General features: G+C 58.1%; 1 protein-coding gene across 7 annotated transcripts in view; it reads left to right on the forward strand.

The window, feature by feature from the left end:
- The first annotated feature begins 589 nt into the window (after nucleotides 1–589).
- FOXP4 (forkhead box P4) overlaps nucleotides 590–19,486 on the forward strand; it is a 68,575-nt gene continuing 49,678 nt past the window's right edge. For 4 of the 7 annotated variants that reach the window (XM_075115879.1, XM_075115883.1, XM_075115884.1 and 1 more), the window contains exon 1: nucleotides 789–874. The gene's annotated coding sequence lies outside the window, so the exon portion shown is untranslated. The other 3 variants (XM_075115880.1, XM_075115882.1, XM_075115881.1) reach the window with 3 other exon arrangements.

Genomic DNA, 19,486 nt, shown 5'->3' on the forward strand with positions numbered 1-19,486 from the left:
GGTGACAGTTTGGGTCCAGCACCCTGACGAGGGCTCTGCTCTCCCAAGGGCTCTGCTGGCGGGACGGGATGTCGGGCTGTAACAGTGCCACGGTGGGGGGGTTGCCACCTCAGATCCTTGCTGTTCCCATCTGTAAAATGGGCTCAGTGACTTGTGTCCTGTCTCTGCTCTGTGTCTGCCGCAGGGTGAAGGTGTCCCCCTTCATGAGCGCCCCACAGCCACCCGCTCCCCTGTGCCTCAGTTTCCCTCCCGCGAACATCCCCAGGGCATCGCGTTGGCCCAGGGAACCAAAGACAGCAGAAAACAATTAGCGCAGGGGTTAATGAGCAAAACGGGGGAGAAGGGAAGAGAGTGGGGTGCGTTGCATTGGGGGGGGCAGCGTGTGGGGACGCCTTCCACCCACCCCACAGACGCACAACAGGGCGGTGGGGGGGGTGGTGCCCCCCACCGGCTGGGGGTGGAGGAGGAGGAGGAAGGGAGGAAGCGCGGGGGCGGGGGGGGGGGGGGAGCGGGCGGGGAAAGCGGCTGCACCTGCTTTAGAGGAACTATGGTAGGGCGGCCGGCGCCCGCCCCGCGCCGCCGCGCCCGCGCCGCCGCCGCCGCCGCCGCTCCGGCCCCGCTCGCGGCGCGCACGGCCCCGGCCCGCCCCGGGCTGCCCGCGCTCCGCTCGGCGGCCGCAGCAGGGCCGGCGCTGCCGGTGCCCCGGAGCCCCCCCCGCCATGCCGCTCCGCTCCTGAGCTCGCAACCCCCGCCGCGACCGCCCCGTCGGAAGTTTTGGGGAAGGTGGTGCGGGGCGGGGGGGGGGACGCGGGGCGGGGGGGGGCGCGGTGCGGCCGCATGCCCGCCGCGGATCCCGGCGCTCCGAGCGACCAAGGTGGGTGAGAGCGGAGCGGGGCCGGGCGGGAGGGTCCGTGCGTGTCCCCCGCTCCCGGCCGGCGGGGGGGGGGGGTTCGGGACACCATCCCCCCCCGCCCCCAATGTCCCCATCCCCACCGGCAGGTGTGGGGCGGGCGGGGGGCGCCGGCCGTGTGTGTGCCTGTCTGTCTGTCCGTCCGTCCCACCCCCCACCCCGGGGTTCGTCCCCCCGCGCTCGGAAGTTTGTTGCGGCGCCCGGACAAAGGGAGCGGGGCCGGGGGCTCGGTGAGGCGGGGGGGGTCCCCGGGGTGGGGGGGGGCCGGCGCGCGGTGCGAACCGGGGTGGGGGGGGGCGTCCCCCGTTGCGCCCCCGGCTCGGAGCTCCCGGGGCAGCCCCAGCAGCGGGCGGGGGGTCTCCGCCGCCCCCCCCCCCCGAGGCGTTTCTGCGGGCGGACGGGGGTGCAGCCCCCTCGGGGGGTGGGGGGTCGGGCACCGGGAAACTTGTGCTGCCGCCGGGAGAGCCGCGCTGCCGGTACCGGATCCAGAGCTGCCTCTGCCCCTTGGGGTCCCGCACCCCCAGGACGGCGGAGCTTTGCACCCGGTGGGGCGGGGGTATCCATCCGAAGGGGGGGCACAGCCGCCCCTGCCCCGCCAGCCGCCCCTGGGCTCCCTTTGTTGGTGCTTCCCATTTTCCCCCCCCATCTTTCTTTTCTCCCCTGCAGTTTCATTTTAATTCCAGCTGCCTGGGGGGGGTTCGGGTGGGTTTTTTTCCCCCCCCTTCCCCCCCCACCCCCCCCACCCCATTGCATTTTAACTCAGCCCCGCCGCTCTGTGCCGAGGAGCAGCCCAGCGGGCGCGATTGCCTCCTTTGAGATAAATAAGTAAGTCAGCCCTAAGTTTTGAAATTTCTGGGAGAAGCAGCCACCGCCGTCAACCTGCAGCCAGACCGGCCGTCGCTCCAGCTGCGCCCTGGGAAATCCTCCGCTGCGTCTTAAATACTAAGCCAAAACTGCAAGGTGAGGGGAGAGGAGGACAAATGCACGGCTTCGGATGGAGCTGGAGGATATTCCCAAGAAATTCCCGCAGGTTTGGATTCTGGAGGTGGGGGGGGGTTTACGACAGCCGGCTGGCGCGGCGAAGCCGTGCCCTGCATTTCGCCCGTGCCCGCGTTTCGCCCGGTTGCAAAGTTTGAGAGGTTTTGGTGTGTCTTTGTTTGAAAGGGGAGCGAGGTCGGGGTGGGGTTTTTTTGTTTGTTTGTTTGTTTCCAGGGGTTTTGGGGGGGTCTTTGTACCCTCGACACGATGCCCGCTGCCTGCGGGAGGTCTCGGCGGGCTGGCCGGGACCCTGCCGGCAGCGGCTACTAATAATATCAGCAATAACAATGTGTTTGGAAAGAGTTTTTATCGTGGAGCTGTCGTCTTCTGGGAGTCCAGAAATTCCCGGGCAAATATCGTTTAACGAAGGTGGCGGCGGGTCGCTGGGAGCCCCGGATCAGCCGCTTTCATCCCGTTCCCACCCCGGTGTCCGCCTTCGTTGGCGAGATGCTCTCCCAGCCCCGGCGCTGGCGAAGTTCAGATATTTCTATTCTTCCCTGATCCATCTCCCTCGGCTGTGTGATAAACAAACGCGCCTCTGTCTCTTCTCCCCTCTCCCCCTCTCTCCGGCTCAAAAAGAAAGGCACTTTAGAAAGTGCTGCGTTAGCAGCAGATCGCTCTGAATATTTCTTTTGGTGGTAGGAAATCTGTTTTGAGTTGGCAGGCGCGTTTCGAAGGTGTGTATAGGAGAGAACAAGTGGAGAGGAATTGGTTTTTCTTTTTCCATTTGGGAGTGATTCTTGGTTTTTTTTTCTTTCCCCTTTAAAAAAATAAAAAGAATAAGTGAAGGGCTGTCTCTCTCCCTCTCTCCCCTCCTGTGCACTTTTAAATACAAATAAAAACGTGCGCTGGGGAAAGCAGGAATAATTCACAGGCATCTGCAAACTCCACTTTGCTCGGAGTAGTGGTTGGGAAGTGCCTGCTTTGAGAACTTGCGCTGGGTTTGGGGTTTGGTTTTGGTTTTTTTTTGCTATTCTTAATATAGTCCTAGAGGAATTTGTGTCCGAATTCCTCCCCGGGATCGCTCATCGGCTTCAGGCAGCTCTTCCATCCCCGTCGGTCTTGCTGGGAGACCGCGATACCCAGAGATTTGTTTTTCACCACGCTCAGAACCAACTTAGCATCGGATTAAGACCTCACTTTTCCGCGAGCATTGTAAAGCTGTGGGGCATACAATAAAAATGTTATTAGTTTCTGTATTAAAAGGTTGGGTTGTTTTTAACCCAAACCAGAAGTAGGATTTACTTTTACAAATTTCTTCTTGTGTGTTAAAAATTTACACGAGAAATGTGTTATGCCGGAGAACAGGCATTTGATGTTAAATCAACCCAACATGTGTCTTGCACCGGCGGTGTGACCCTGGTCCTTGCATGTTTGCGTGGACGTGTTCCCTTTCATGCCTCCCTGTATTCTCAATTAAATATAGCCAAGTCTCAGGCTCGCGTGAAATCTAACTCTTAATCTATTATTATTTTTTCTTTAATTCCCACCCCACCTTAAAGTCCATCGAAAAATCCAGCAAGCCCCCAGGGGTGGGTGGATGGAGCAAATAATCACATTTGGAAAATTTACCCTATTGCTCCTCTTTTTCTTTTATTTTCCTTGAACCCCCCCACCCCCCCCACCCCAGTCACTTAAATCAAACTGGGAAGGGAGATGGTTTGGGGAGAAGGGACAAAATTTCCCGTGCTGAGCCGGGGAGCTTTTGTCAGGGCTGCGAAGCCCTGGGTGGCTCCTGCCTTTCTTCTGCCCTTTGTGGTGCCGGGGCTGGGGGCGAGGCGGGGAAGAGCCTTCCCGAGCCCTCCCGCTCCCTCGCCTTCAAATAATGGCCAGGAGCTCCAGTTTTGAGATGTTCCCTGGGTTGTTTGGTTTTTGGTTTGGTTTCTCTTTTAAAAAAATTTTAATTTATTAGCTGTTGGATGGGTTTTGGTGTGGGTTCCCCCAGCACCACCCCGAGCTCCCTTCGCTGGGGCGTTTGCCGTGGGGACGGCGATGCCTCCGCTCCGAGCCCGGGTCGAGCATCGCTCCCGTGGTAAAAGCCAAACCATGCCGAGAAACTGGCCCCGTCGCGCAGCGTGAAGTTGGACTCGGTGGCGGGGGGAGAAGTGCAGAACAGGGTCAGGGTGGAAAATCCGCCCCCACCCCCCACCCCATTAACCTGCACACCCTGGGGATGCGTCACCCGGCGGGGTCGGGGAGAGCGGGGGCTGCCCCCCTCTCGCTGGTTTGGGGAAGGGGCCAAGGGAAGGAGGATGCGATGGAGAGCGCCTGGGTGAGGGGGGGGCTGGGACTTTGCATGGGGGGGTGGGGGCAGAAGGCTGAGCAGAGTGAAATGAAATGAAACGGATCAAAGTTGCTGCTGGGGGGAGGGGGCAGGCAGGGAGGGGGCTGATAGTCAGACCTGAAAATAAATAATAAATAAAAAAAAAAAAATCTGTAAAAGCCACGTCCAGCCCCAGTCACCTCCCTGCCCTCCGGGAAAGACGGGCGACCGTGGGTTTTAGGTCCTTCTTAGAACGGGAAGAGCAGGGTGCGTTTAAAAACAAAAACAAAACCAAAAAAAAAAAAATATCTGTGCAATGTATAAAATCAAGTGACACTAAAATATCTGCTCCGGGCCCTCGCCCTTTCTCTCCTAATAACCCGGCAGGAATGCGAGTGCACTCAGTTGTGAAGTTGCTGCCCGGAGAGCCCGGGAGCTTTTCTTTTCTGCCGCTGGAGAGGGGGATGCTTTGAGTCTGCTGATGTTTGTGTCTCGCTGTGGGGCTGGGGGAAAGGGGGGCGGCAAGGCTCTGGCTTTCAGGTTTTTTTTTTTTTCTCCTTTTATTTTCCCCCCCCCCCCCTTTTCCTCTTTTCTTGTTGGTCTGGCGGGGAGGGTGGAAGGGGGGAGCGAGGCCGGAGGAGGAGAGGTGCGGTGCTGGGGTTGTCTTTGTAGCAGCAAGGTGGGGGGCGAGCTGTGCCCCCAGCTGGGGACAGGGCTCATTCTTCCAACCGGAGAAAGGCGGGAGAGCCCAGAGGTCCCCAGCTTTTCTTTTGCTCATTTAAAAGTAATACACGTTTACGGCTATTCGCGCCGCGTTTCCCACTGCAGAGTGGCTCTGGTAGCCTGAATTTGGGGAAATTCTCTTGTTTATGGAAGGGAGAGCTGGGGTGATTTTTTCCCCCTCCATCCCCCTTCCCCATGGTGGTTTTGAAGCCCAGAAGAGCCCCCGGGTTGTGGCTGGCAGGTGGTTTGTGGAGGTCTCGTGGGGATGCTCTGTGCTGCTCGCACCCTGGCATCTCCCCGGGCAGGGGGGGTCCCCACCTCCTCCTCCTCGGCGATCCTGGGTTTACCATCCGCTCCACATCAGGGCTCCCAAAATGGCCCTGCCATCGCCTCGCCGTCACCTGCCACTTCTGGAAGTGGAAACTTGAAATTTCCTGTCCCGTCCTCTTTGATTTCCAGCTCCCCTGTTACAGGGGGCAGGGGGGCACTGCGCAAACCTGGCTGGAGGGGGCTCGGTGGTGCCCCGGGAGGGATGCGCCAAGGGCGTCTTCCCCATGGAGGGGCGAGCTCTGTGTTAGCAGGAGAGGGAGGGGGAAAATAAAACTGCAAATGCACTTGGAAACCCATGGTTTGCCTCAGAAGGTGTAAAAATAAACCCCTCCACGTCCCACTCCTGGAGACCCCGATGCACCTGAGAGAAACGCAGGGGTAGCTGCTGGCTTGAAAAATAAAACTAGGGGCTGTGGCATTGGTTGTGCAGTGAGTTATTGTCCGGCTTGTGACCCTGTCGGGCTGGCCCTGCTCGCCCCTCCGAGCAGCTGCGGGGGCTTTGGCCAGTAAAGCTCGCCCCAACTGATGGGAGAGCACTATGGGGAAGGACTCGCGCCCGTTTGATCATCTTGCAAAACCTTCCCCCTCCCCCTGCTCGCTGTGCTGCACCTTTTAAAGTCAAATATAACTTGCAGGTCAGGATGGGGCTGGGCACAGCTTGAAAAACTTCCTAATTTCCACACACACACACCCCCCCACCGGCTGCAAGTGTTTGTGGTCTAAAATACAGCAAAGACGGTGCTTAAGGGTTTTTTTAAAAAACTTTTCCTAATTTAAACCCCTTTTGGCAATCGCATAGGCAAATTTCGATGCTAAAACATGTTGCTGGTAGACGGCCCGCGACAAAAATATGTTTGCAAGTGGAACGGCATCAGGGAAAGGGAAGAATTAAGAGGCAGAAGCAGCAGAGGAGGAGAGCTGCTCCCTTCGGAGGTCAGCAATGCGATGCTTCGGAGGAAAATGCAGCCCGTCCATCTGCCACGTTTTATTTTATAAAGATCCTGCTGGAGGAGAGATTAGATCTGGGGACGGAGCTGGAGGGAAGTCATTAAGGGATTACGATGCAGACGTGGGCACGGGGCTGGCTCGGTACCTGGATACCCAGCCCTGCGTGTGCGAAGCACTTGGCTCGGGGAGTCGGGATCCTTTTTTATATATATATATATATGTATATATTTTATTTTTTAAGGGGAGAAAAAAAAAAAGCCTGTTTGCGATGTGCTGTGCTGAGCGGTTAGCATGGGGAAAGCGAGCTGGTGTCAGCGTTCGCCGGCCCCGGGCAACACTTGCCGCTCGGTGCTCGTGCCCTGGCAAGTTGGCAGAGAGTCTTTTGCAGCATGTTCCGGGGGAAACCCTCCTCCTGCGCCGCCGTCGCCGGGTCCAGATTAGCGGCAAACACACGCTTAATTTTTATTTTCTTTTTTTAATTTTTTTTTTTTTTTTAGCAAAACGGGGAGTGGAGGGGTGGCTGTGGGAGGAAACTCATCCTGGTCCCGGCGGCTCGGCTCTGCCGGCGGCTCCTGGGTGTGTTTATCAGAAGCTAAAGGTGCAGTAATAAAACTTTTTTTGGGGGGTGGGGGGGATTACCTTCAAATGCATGAAAAGGCGCAAAAAGAATTCTTTTTAAGTTACTAGAGGAGAAGGAGAAAAATCCCATGGGGGGCCCCAGTTTAGAGGTGATTTGGAAGCTGTTTGTTCTGCCTTGTTGGCAAACCTCCACGTGCCTGGCGTCGGTGGGGAACTGGCACCAGCTGCCCGGGATGGTCCCGGGGCTGGTGGGGAGCAGGGAAGCCACGGCCCCCCGAGGAGGAGGAGGAGGAGGAAGACGACCCCCATGTGATGGTTATGTGCTGTGCAGGCTGCTTGGTGGCTAGGGGAGATGCTGTCCCCAGGGGGTTGCTCGGACACCGATGCTCCCCTTTAAGCAGAGGGCTGCAGAGGGGGCCGTGGCAGGCATCGGCCGGGACGAGCCGCTCGCCTGGAGCAGGCAATGTTGAAATGACTTATTTCAACACACCTTCGCCAGGTTGCTGGCGGAGCTGGGTTTATCTAGTGGGATTTAACTGTGCTGAAGCTAAAAAAGGCATAAAACACCAACGGTGCCATCCGGGGCAGCGAGCGCTTCCCGCGCCCTTGGGCAGGGCGAGCCGAGCATCGCGCTGCAGAGCTGCCTCGGGCGCCAGGAGCTGTCGGAGCCCTGACCCCGACCCCTCTGGCCGTTCGCTTGCTTCTTCCGAGTCTCGGTTTATTCCACAAACCATAGATTTTAGGTGAGTGTTTCCTTCTTGTCTGCTTATTGGGGGTCTGCGAGCCAGGGATTGCCCTTTATTTGTTCACCTGTAGTGAGATCTGGACGGGGACCACCTAGGAGAGGTGTCCGGGGCTTGGGGAAAGGTCTTTGGCTTTAGAAAAGAGGGTCGGTGGAGGAAGGCTCGAGGTTGGTTGCTTAATGCAAAATATAAGGCCAGAACTTATGCTCGTGAGCGAAGGATGTGCTGGGATCCCGTCTACCCAGGGGTGTCCCCTCCTCCTGGTGGCCCCTTGGCTTTGGTTTTCTGCCTGCAGGTTCTCTGCTGTGGCCCGTTAGTGGGGATGCGTTTGCCCAGTGACTTTCTGCCGGTGCCTCCTGGCCTGGGGCGGGGGGCCGGCTCGCTCGTGCGCGGGAGCTGGCGCTGGGCTCGCGGCTCGGTTGGGCGCCTCCCGTCACGTGCCGGGATCACGGCGCGTCGGTTGGGTCGGCCGCCGTGGGACGGGGTTTCCGGCATGGGTGATCCCCGCTTTGGCTGCGCGGTTCTGGGTGCTGCTGGGAGGATGCTCCTGGCTGCAGGACTGTCCCCAAACCCCACTGGGGCATGAGGCTTTGGGGGCGCCTTGGCTCTCTTGGCTTGCTCCATGGCTTCACCCCCAGCTCCCGGAGGATGGAAACACCTGGCTGGGCTGGGGGTGGGGGCCAGGGGACGTCTCGCTGCCTCCCGGGAGGGGGGAAGGTGCCCCAACTGCAGCACTGGCAAAAGGGGCTGTCTGGGGCTCGGGGTGGTCACGAGGGTGCTGGAGGAGCCGCCCCCAGCCCCTGGGTAGGGGCAATGACTTATGGCAAGAAATGTCTGGCAGAGATGAAGCTTCTTGTTGAGCATCGGGAGTTTTTGGCTGAACTGGACCAGGGTTTGGGCAGGAGTGGTGCGCAGAGACCTTGTACTGGGGAGGGAAAAACCCTTTCCCGTCACCTGGGGCTTCTTGTGCGGTGTTGTGTCCCTTTCGGGTGCCGCTGGCCGGGCTGTGTCCTGGCAGCCGCCTTGCCACGGAGCCACGTGGCACCGGGAGCCCTTTGGCAAGGGCTGCGGTGGCTTTGGGGCTGCTCTGGTTGGAGAAGCGCACCCCAAAACTCGCTGCTCCTGAGCACAGTGTGGGAGCAGCGCAGGACCCCGATGTCTTGAACAAAACCAGAACAGCCTTTAACAATTCACAATTTCTTTTGGTTTTGGATGTCTCCCACCTTCTCCCAGGGGAACTCCGTGCACCCGGCAAAGGGCCAGCGCTGCTGAGCATCCCGTGGCCCCGCACCCCTGGCCCGGCTCCCAGCTGGGAGGGAGGCTGGAGGAGGTGGTGAGATGCTCTCTGCCACAGAGAGGGTTTCCCGGCAGGTGGCTGTCACCCAGCGGGCTGGGTCCTTCCTCTGGAGCCCAAAGTCCCCCAGCTGGTCCCGCCTGGATGCGGCCAGACCTGATGGCAGGAGGGAAATCCCATGGAGTGCAGAGTAACTCCTATCTGGAATATAAGTACAGCATCATTGGGCCTGTTAAAAATGGAATAAGGAGAGAAAACAAAGGGGGAGTGGGAGGGAGAGTGTCCTATAACTTTTGTGTCAAGAAATGTGGATTTTGAAAATGTGCTGTGCCAGGCATAGGTGCAAAAAAACCTTATTTGGCTGAGATGGATTTGGGTGGGGGTGAAGCCGTGCTTTTATAAAGTGCCATCTCCAGGTTTGCCCTCTCTGGGGTTGTTCCCAAAGTATTTACGCTTTCTCCTTTTACTCCCCAACCTGCTTTCCCCACAGTGAAGTCGCTTCCCAACCAGAGCGATGCTACTTTTATTCCGCATTTCTGCAGCGGGGTCCTGGTGCGATGTGGTTTGTTTCGGTCTCCCTCTCCCCATCTCCTGCTCGTGTTGCTGTGCCCTGTGCTCAGCTTCGGCTCTGCCGGGAGTGGGGTTTGGGGAGCCAGGCTGCGACCGCTCCGCCTGGCACAGATGTTTGCTATTAATAAATTAAAACCTCAAAATCGACATGATTTCTCATTTGGAAAACAAAAGGGGCGTTTGTCCCCTGCTGGGCGGGTAAATCCAGGGCTGGAGGAGGAGGAGGAGGGTGCTGCTGCGCGTCCCATCGCTCCCGATTTGTCACGGCCTCTCAGCACCCGTGCTCTGGAGCACTTGTGCCTTGCTCCTGCCCCCACAGCAGGTCCTGCTCCCATCCCTCTGACCCCTCCAGCACTGGGGGTGGTGGGTTTGTAGGGTGCTGCTTGCAGGGGGGGGTCTGGGCTTGCCAGCGGAGCCGTTGTGCCTGTGTGCAGGTGCGAGGCAAGAAGCGGGTGAAGGAAAAGGAACGGTCAGGCTGGGATGTGTGGGGCCAGATCCTGCACCCGTGCAAACCTGACTGGGGTCAGAGCTATCCTGGCTTCCGCAGCAGACCCTGATGGATGGGGGTGAAACCACCGAAATCACGCTGTGTAAAGTGCCCTGGGAAAGGCTCTGAAGCCCCCGGTGTGATGAGGGTGCTGGTGCTTCGGGTGCGGGGTCCCCTCTGTCCTCAGAGCTCAGTCGTCGTGGGAAGGGGGTCAAGATCAGGTGCTGCCTTCTGGAGTACCTGCAAAACTCCGGCAGATCCTGCGTTACATCAACAGGGCGGTCGGGCATGTTCTCGCAGGTCGCACCCAGCTGATGGAGTCCTGGGGGATTGCTCAGGAGGGATGGGGGGACACAGGGCAGGAGGGAAAAGGTCCCTGATGTGCACCGGGCGCAGGGGGACCCGGATGTGGTTTTCCTCGCTCTCTGGCTCCTTTGCACAGGGTTTCTGGTCGGAGCAGGGTCGTGGCCGCTGCAGAGCGTGGGGCATCGCTGCCGTGTACAGGGTGGTACAAGTGCGGTACGAGTGCCCCTCAGGGGCTCGGCCAGCCTGCGGAGGCATCTGTGCACCCTTGGGGGAAATCTCCCCAAATCTGGGGCTTGTGTTATATGTTGGGGAGAGGAGATGCCCAGTCAATGTGTTCCTGAGAGAAACAGGTAAAGGAAAAGTCCTAAAATCCATCCCGGCAAGGCGTGGGGGAGCGAGCCTGCTGGAGAAACCCCGGTGAGGGATTTCTGGCCGAGCTCTGCTCCCATGGCGCGACACAAGGTTCTTTTCATCCCTCTTGCCGTAGCAGCAGGAGGAAGATTTGTGCTGAAATTTGGGTCTGAGTTTCCCCGGCTCCTCTGCTCGCCCTGGCAGCAGCGTTCGGTGCTATGGGGGCTGGGACAGATCCTGGGGCCAGGCCCTGCCTACCCCAAAGGATGCTCGGGACTCTCTGGATGTGGCGGGCAGGTCGGGGTTGGCACGGCTCTATTCCGGTGATTCGCAATTCTCCTTTTAAACCAGGTTTTTATTTATACCTAGCATGGCAGTCAGCTTTAGGGCCTGCTTCAAAATCCCTTGAAGTCTTTCCCTTGATGCCGGTGGGCTCGAGCCCTGAACAAATATCCTTTTCCCTGGGAAGTGGAGCCACAGCTCCGAATCTGGGTCAAACTTTGGGGCTGTCGGAGCAGCCCCGTCCACGCATCCAATGCCGCCTCGTCCCTGCACTGCACAGGTATCACACCGGTGCCGACACCGGCATCGCCAGCCGTGCAGCTGGGCAAAAGCAGTGCTGGAGCAATTTCCCCCTGGTTTATAGAGCTGGTGGTTTTCAAATACTCTCTGACGAAAAGGCCAGTCCATTTAGAAATGCAATGAGATGAAGTTTAACAGGCGACGGGGCTCATTTGAGGGTTGATGTTGGCTTTGGGGAAGGTCGGTGCCATCTGGTCCCTTCTGTCCCCGCCGTACCGGAGCAGTGGGAGCCGCTGTGGGGAGCTTCGGTGCTGCTGAATTTCCAGCTGTAGATTTGGGCTGCTGCAGGAGGAGATGGCAGCTGTGCCCATCCTTCTGGGAGGGGGACAGAGGGACAGACCCCTGTCCCCTGCCCTCAGAGGGGACGTGCATCTCCTTTCATTGCAGGATTGGTCCTTTCCAGCTGCAGCAGTGATCTCTGCTGTTGCAGATACAAATGCTCTGGGAATCGCCCTGGGGCTGGGAACGAACAGCAAGTCACTGGTTTTAGCCAGAGGTTTAAAACAATAATTGGTGTTTTAAAATTCCTGGCAGCAGGCAGGAGCTGTCGTCTGCACTGGGGCTGGCCAGGGGCATGGGGCTGGGGCTGCCGGCGTGGGCAGGTACTGGGGGCTCGTGGACCAGGCAGGGAGGTGGGTTGTGTCCCCGATGGAGTTGGTGACCCCGACTGTGTTCGCTTCGTGTCTTGTCTGATGCTGTATCCTGGTGGTGTTGCCTTCCCTTGCCGTGATGTGGTGATTTTTGGTTCGGGGAGGAAGGGGGGTGTCCCCTGGGTTGGTGCCCTGCTGGGGGGTGGCTGGTGAGGGTCCCCGTGGCACCGCGTCTTACAGCTAGTGATCGTGGAGCACTCGCTTCCCACTGGGGGTGGTGGTGTGTGCTTTGGGGATGGGGGAGAGGGTTGTCTGTGACCCTGTCTCAACTGGAGATGCGGAGAGATGATGTGACCTGATTGTGGAGGAGCGGTGCTGGAGGGGAGCCCGGAGCCGTGGTGCAGCTGCGGTGCCGAAGCTTCCCATGTGTACACCCAGCCCGAGGTGGGCACCCGCCCCTGCGACCCCGCGCAAGAGCCCGTGCACACCCGCAGCTGTGCAGTGCCCTGGGCTAGGGGTTTTTGGGTTCCCCACTAAAAAAAGCAGCTTGCGACATGCCAGCCGTTCCCATCAGCTGGCAGTGAGTCCTCCCTGGGCAGGGGGGCGCGGCGGGAGCCGGCTGGGCACTGGGTACCTCGAGGCCCTTTCTGCCCCGGCACCCACGGGTGCTTGCAGGGCCCGTGGGATTTGGCAGGCAGGAGCTGCGGGCCTGGGCGAGGTGCGGGGTGTTACAGCTTGCAGTCGGTGAATCACAAACTAATATTTTGAAGAATGAGGGTTATTTTTAAGAGTGGGGGAGGACGTGAAAAATTGTGGGGTTTTAGGTGTTCTTTGCAATGAGGGTGTATCTAACACCACATTGACGGTAATAATTCCCCAGATTTGCACGGTGCTGGCTGTCCAATGCCGGCGGGAAGGTGCCGGTGGCTTCCTTGGCCACTGCAGCAGAGCCACTTCTGGCCTGAAGCATCAGCAGCCACCTGCGTGCTGCTCTTGGGTGTCATCACACCCTGGAGCTGGGCTTGTTCGGGGATCTTGCTGTTCTCAGGAGGAGGCCTTGCTCACTGCCTGGGATGAGCACGGATTTGGGAGGTGCAGGGCACCTTGGTTCACTTCATCCTTCCATAGCTCTGTCCTAATCCATAAAGCAGGGATGCGCTGCCAGGATTCAGGAAGATGCTGCGTCCCTGTGTGCGGTCTGGTGAGGGCTGAGCTCTGGGGGTGCACAGGGCTCGGGAGTCTGGATGGATCGGTGTGGCCTGGGAATGCCGTGGGTGACACGGAAGTGATGCTGTGGGACCAGATCACCTTCCCGTGCTGCCAGCCTGGCAGTGGTCCGGAGGGATGCCGAAACCCCGGCGGTGTGTTGCCATCCCTCTGGGAATGGAGGGGAGAAGCTCTTGCTGCATCCGCAGCCGTGGGTGTGCTGGGCAAAGCGTCGCCCTCCCGGCCTCCCCGGTGAAGGGTGCTGGCGGGGAATGCTCTCCTGGGAAGAGGATGCGATGGCTGTACGTGGCTTATCCACGTGGTCACACGGAGAAGGAGCATGGGGGACCCGGGTGATCTCTTGGCTTCGGCACAGGGTCTGCACGGGGAAACGCTTCCCCTGGCCAGAGGGATGCCGTGTGCCTCTCCGCGGAGCCCTGTCCTCTTCCCGAGCACCCAAAATGTTAAATGCACCTTCCCGATCCCCTGCGCGGGCGGTGTGGCCTCGCAGCCGCCCACCACCGTTCCCAGTGCAAGACCCCGGGACAGCCCAGCCTCTTTGCTGAGCGCGCCGCTTCCCAGCTTTTAAAGAAAGCACTGGAGCAATTGCTCGTGTTATTCCAGTCGCTGCTCTAAGCAGAGATGTCAGGGCTGTCGGGAGCCATGTTCGTCTTCGGGGCTGCGGTTTGCTCCGCGTGGGTGCCGAGGCAGACTGGGAGACGTTGGGTCCGTGCGAGACGGAGCCGAGCTTTGCGGAAATAAGATCAGGAAGGTTGGTTGAAAGTGCCGAGACTGGCTCTGGCGGTGGCTGCGAGACGGAGCCGGCCTCGGGTCATGCTTGCCTCTGATTTGGATGCAAAAAAAAAAATGGACTTCAGACCAGGAGTTTGAAAATGCCCAAGGATAGTTCTCCCCCCTACTGCCTTTTTTCTTCTCCCTCCTTGTGAGCAGCATAATTTCTGGATGGAAACCAGGCTTCTTCCTGCATAGAAATGCGATTTGCAGTGGAAAGCATCAATGTGCAGCAGGGAGTGCATTAAATAGAGCGTTTTCTGGATGAATTTTTGCACAGACATGACGGAGTCTGGGAAAACTTGCAGCATCCAAGTTCCTTCCTCCTGTTCGATAGGCACCGTGACTTTTTTTCCTCCCCTCTGGATTATTTAAAGGCCAGAAGAGACTTTTAGCCACCTCCAGTCTGGCTTCATGCAAACTCAGCTGGAAAATTTCACTTGGGGTCCAGCACGGAGCAAGCACACCGGGGCTTGTGTCCCAGTGCTGCATCCCTCGGGGCCGGAGGCATCGCTCCCGCCGATGGCCCCGCCGCTGCTCCTCGTCCTGCTCCGGTTTGTTGCTCGCCTGCTCCAGGTCATTTTCTTCCTCCCTGGCTCTGCCCTTGCCCTTTGCAGCCTCCCCTGAAGGGACGGGGCAGGGGGAGCTCCTGCACCTTGGTTTTATTTTTATTTAAGAGCTTCCCCCATGAACACCCCATTGCTGGGAGCCTTCCTCCACCCTGGTGCTGCCTTTACCATTCCCAGGGCAACAGGCAACTTTCTCCCAGGCAGGTCGGGATGCTTCCCCGTGGCCCTCCTCTTCCTCGGGCTCACATGGCGCGACACCCTTTGTGGCTTTACCCTCCTCTTCCTCGGGCGCCTGAGGCTCCGGTAGGCAGGTGCTTCGATGGGGACACCCGTGAGCGCGGGACCACGTTCGGGCTGTCTGCGTGCAAAAGGGACGGAGGTGATTTTGCACACGTGTGGCATCTTGCGTGCGCTAAGCGTGTTGCGTGTGCCCCGGCTGGACTTGGGGCTCTGCCGCTGGTGGGACGCTGCAGCAGAAAGGCTGGGCGAGACGTGCACCCCGGGTGCGTATCCCTGCTGCCTGTGTCGCTGATCGGGTGAAAAATAATTGCGTGAGCCAGACGCTGGGCACGTGGGCAGAGACTTGAACCCGAGTCGGGACTTACAGGGAGGTGCTGGAGGAGCCTTTGCAAAATGCTGGTGCGACGTCGGCCGCGTCCCGGCGGGGACGGACCCGGCCGCTGGCGCTGGGCTGTGGAGCAAAGCCTGGGAGCCTCGCTGGGGCTGTGGGCTGGGCAGGGGGCACGTGTGTGCGCACGAGAGCACGTGTGTGTGCACACACATGCACTACACTCCATGAAGCTGTGCTGGTCCCTGCAACCCCTGCCTTTGGGCGCGGGCTCCGCTTTGCCTGCAGATGCATCCCATGCCACAGCAGTGATGGGAGGTGCTTTTAATTATTTTAATAGGATTTGGGGGGGGGGGGGGGGAAGAGGGGGTGCTTGTGCTGAAAATCCCCCGTATCTTAAAAACCTCATCCCATGTGGAAGTGCGGAGCGGCTCTTGACAGCGAGTTGCGCGTGTTGGGAAATCACACGTTCTCCCTGCTTTTTTTTTTTTCCTGTCTCTGGGAGTTTGGAGCATTTTTTTTTGTTCCTTGTGAATTTTTTTTCCCCACCCTATTCATTATCATTTTTGTTAATTAGATTGTGACGGGGAATGGTCTCTATTCAAAAGAAAAACCTCAGAGAGATGTTTTTACAAGTGCGTGTGCATTTTGGGGCGGGGGGGGAGAGCAGAGATGCTTGAAAGAAATAATTTTTAAAATAATTTCTTCATAAAGCTCTAAAAAGAAAAAACCAGGTCCCCTTCCCCCACCACGGCCACCTCCCCTCGGCCCCCCCCTAATTAAACGATTTGAATTTTCACGTTAACCGCTTGGTGCTTCCTCGGCACCTCAGATGATTAGAAAGGGATATTCATTTATGCCTTTTAAACGCCGCCCCGATTAAAATCAGAGAGATTTTTTCCTTCATCAAAATCTAACATCCTTGAAAAATTAATTTGATGCCTCTTGTTATCAATTAATTGAATCTCGTTGGGAGAGAGGCTTGTACGGCGGGTGGTTGGAGCTGGCCCTTCTGTTCTTAGTTGCTTTCCCCCCTCTCTTCTGCCTTCTGCCGCTGCTTCCAAACACTGTGACATTATAAAACTCTGCCTTTTTTTATATATTATTTTTACTCATCTCATAAAATAAAATAAATGAATAAAACTTGGTCTCTCTTCCCACCCTCCTCCCCCATTCCCTTGAGTTCCTCTTGTATGAAAGACCCTTTTTTTCCTTCCTTTCTCTCATCCCTCTTTCCTATAACTTCCGAGGCAGGGGAGAGAAAGAAAGTTGGGGCTTTAGCAATTTCTTGGCGTAGCAAAGCGGCCAGGGTCCGTCTTTCTTCCTTTCTTTAACGGGGGATATTGGATATTTCATTTGAATCTCCCTCTTTTCAATTAAAAGTGCACAGCTCCTTCTCTTAAAGCCGCTCTATTCTCCTCCTCTGTCTCGGCAGCCGGGGAAGCGATTTTCCTTTCTTTAATATTTCAACTCTTCCCCCGAGACAGGCTGCCTGCATTTTTTTAATAGACTTTTTCTCCCTCTATTAAACTTTTCCAATCTTCATCCCTTTATTTTTTTTCCTTCCCACCTCTTTAAACAAAAAAAAAAAGAGGAAAAGTTATAAAATTTAAAGAACTAGGTCATTCAGGAAGTTATTGAAATAACTTAAAAAATAGGCGTTCGCTTAATTTTTACTCTCCTTGGAGTGAATCTACCTGGTTACTTTTAGATCCAGATTCTTCTTCCCTGATGCTTTGTTTGTTTGTGTCCCACTGTGAATTTGGGGCTGGAGGTTTTGGGGGAGCTGGGCGATAACTCGAGTGAGTGCCGAGGGCATCCCCGCTCGGGGTCGGGGAGGTGGGCTTGTTCTCTCCCAGGAAGTGAATCTGTGCCGGACGCTCGTCGATGCCCGCGGGGTGCTGGGGTGGGGGATGCAGGTGGGGCTGTTTTCTCCAGGGGTTCCCATGGCTGCTGGGGGATGGGTCCCCCCAGCCTGGTGCCCTGGGCGAGGGGTGGTTTGGTGCCAGGGCCAGCGGCGCGGGTGTCCCCCCAGTGCCACGCGCTCTCCCATCCATCCCGTCCTGTTGCGGTGAGGGGGCTTTGTGCCAAGCTGGATTTGGGGCTCTACAGGTGAGAGGCACCGTTGCCCATTTCCAGCCCTGCCTGTCCTCGCTTGGGTGCCTCCTCTGCTCCCGTGTGGGTTACCGAGGATTTTGGGGGTGCTCTGCAGGGGGCTGGGGAGCCAGGGAGACCCTGTCCCCATCAGCGCGGGGGGCTGCAGGGCTGTGTCTGCGGTTTGGGATGGTTTTCCTTTGAATTCCCATTTGGAACACATCCGGCAGAAGGAAAGCAAGTTTTTGGGGGGATGAAAAATTGGGGTCTGCTTTAACCTCTCTCCCTGCTGCCAGGGCCTGATCCTGGCACCGCAGCAGCAGGCGTAGCTCCACGGGGGCTTCCCGGAGCTCGTGCTTTGCCCCCTCAGCCTTGCTCGCTGCAGCGTGCATCCGCCGGGGCACGGATGCTGGACCTGCACCCCGACTCGCGGGGATGCTCCGGCACGGCAGCGGTGAACCATGCTGGGCGCAGACCACCAGCACCCGCCCGGCCGGCTCCCACCGAGGGTGCTGCCCTGCTCGGGGTCCCCCTGGGCCCACACATGCGGCTCCTGAGCAGCGAGGCGGGAGCCCCCGTGCACCACGTCACTATTTAATTAGACGTCCCTGATTAACAAAACTTGGCGTTCGGCTTCCTCCTGCCCTCATCTTTCCTGGCTCCGAATCAATGGCTTTGATATGCTAATTAGGGAGTAATTTAATTTCAAAAGGCCGCAATTAACAAGGGTGTTGTGGACATGCTGTAGTTAAGCTGCGTAATCTAATTTGCATTAGTAACAAGCAGGGACTAATTAGAAGCTTAATTAGACACTTAGACGGCTCTTGTGTTTACTTTCTTAATGAGATGGAGTGGGGCTCTTTTTTTTTTAATCTTTTCAAGAGCACAGCGAGGGAAGCGCAGGATGGAGCTGGATGGAGCAGCAGCCCCGGCGCCTGGCACGTGCCCGGCACCGGCCCGGCCCGCGTCCGGCCAGCCCCGCATCCATGCTGGAAGGGATTTATTTGCCTTGGATCTTGGCCGGGAATGGGAGATGTGCCACCCAGCCATCAGCGTCTCCGGGGTGGCTCCTTGTCCCTGTGTGGGATGGCTCGCTGGGGTGGGCACCGGGCAGAGGACCACCTGTGGTGATGGAGGGTGTCCTCGCTGCCGCATGGGTGCGAGCTCCGGAGAGCAAAGGATGCTCCGAGGGAGACGTGTTTCGGAGAGGCCGATGGGCTCGCCAGGACCCAAGCAGGAGTCGTGCCACGTCCCGCTGCCCGGCACAGCGCGGTCCCAGCAGCTTCCCCTGTTGGTGGTGCTCACGCTTCCAGATGCGCTCCTGGCTCTCCGAGTCCGATGACCCACCTTTTTGGGGAGAAGAACCTCACTGTGGTTGTTCTCGCTCGATTTCTGCCTCATGGTCGCCGGTGCCTGCGAGCATGGCCGGGGCGGCGAAGGCATCGCGTTGGGCAGGTGAGGAGAGCTACAGGGGTAAAGGTCTGCCTGCCGGCGAGGGCGAGCGCCCAGAGGTTGGTTCTTTCCAAAGAAGTTGCTGGGAGCGAGATGAAAGTAGGAGATGAAAGTGCCCAGAGGTGAGATCCCATTAAAGCGGTGCCTGGGCTTAGCCAGTCCTTGGTTCCTTAAATCTCTTCTAATTTACAGTAATGCTCTAGATTCGCTTCAGCTCCCCCAGACTTTTATTTTAATCCCCTTTCCACATTTCCATGTGTTTATGTGTTAATTAAAGGGTAAAAAGCCACTCTCGGAGCAATCCCGGCTGCTGCTTCTCTTCAAGCCAAAGCCTTTTAAGATTAGCGAGCCGCTTCCTAAAGCCTCGCGGTGCCGGATCCGGACAGGCAGGTTGCTCAACTTTCCATAGCTCGGAGCACATCCGGTGCTTGGGATCGAGCCTTCCCGATCTCTCATCTCCTCCCAGCCGTGCAGAGGATCATCCCGCAGGACTTCCAACGGCTTTGGGAGGATTTGCTCCGTCCATGCTCCTGTATCTTCTGCCGGTACCCGCAGAAGAGGCTGCCGGCACGCCTGGCTTCCGCTGCCCCAGGGAGAGCCCTCTCTGTGCCACGGGGCAGCCCCCTGCTCCCCTCCGGGTCTTGGCAAGGCTGGAGCTGGGAGGAAGGGTCTGGAAAACTGCTTTGGGGCTGGGATGCGGTGGGAAGGCTGGGAAAAGCCTCCGGAGCATCGCCGTGGCAGGCTCCTTGTAAATGCGTAGTGTCACCTGTGCTGTCCCTTGCAAAACGCGGTTCAGTGCCGGGGACTTGCTCGGCTCACCGAGACGTGGGAGGGGAGCGTTTTCCCACCAGTGTTTCCCACTGTTCATCCTCATCCGTCCGTGGTGGTGGTTTTGAGCTGGGGACGCTCTTTGGGTTTGCATCTGGGGAAACGGAGGCCAAGGGGCCCCCGCTGCTGTGGGGACGGGGATGGGGACGGCGGCTCGAGGACAGGGACCCGCTGGCAGCGGGGAGGAGGCGCCTGCGATGCCGGGTCTGTACGTGGCCCCCGTCCTGCTGGCGGCCCGCGAAGGGCGGCCCAAAGTTGTGGAG

This window comes from Phalacrocorax aristotelis, chromosome 21 (genome assembly GCF_949628215.1).
Source record: "Phalacrocorax aristotelis chromosome 21, bGulAri2.1, whole genome shotgun sequence".
Lineage (NCBI taxonomy): Eukaryota > Metazoa > Chordata > Aves > Suliformes > Phalacrocoracidae > Phalacrocorax > Phalacrocorax aristotelis.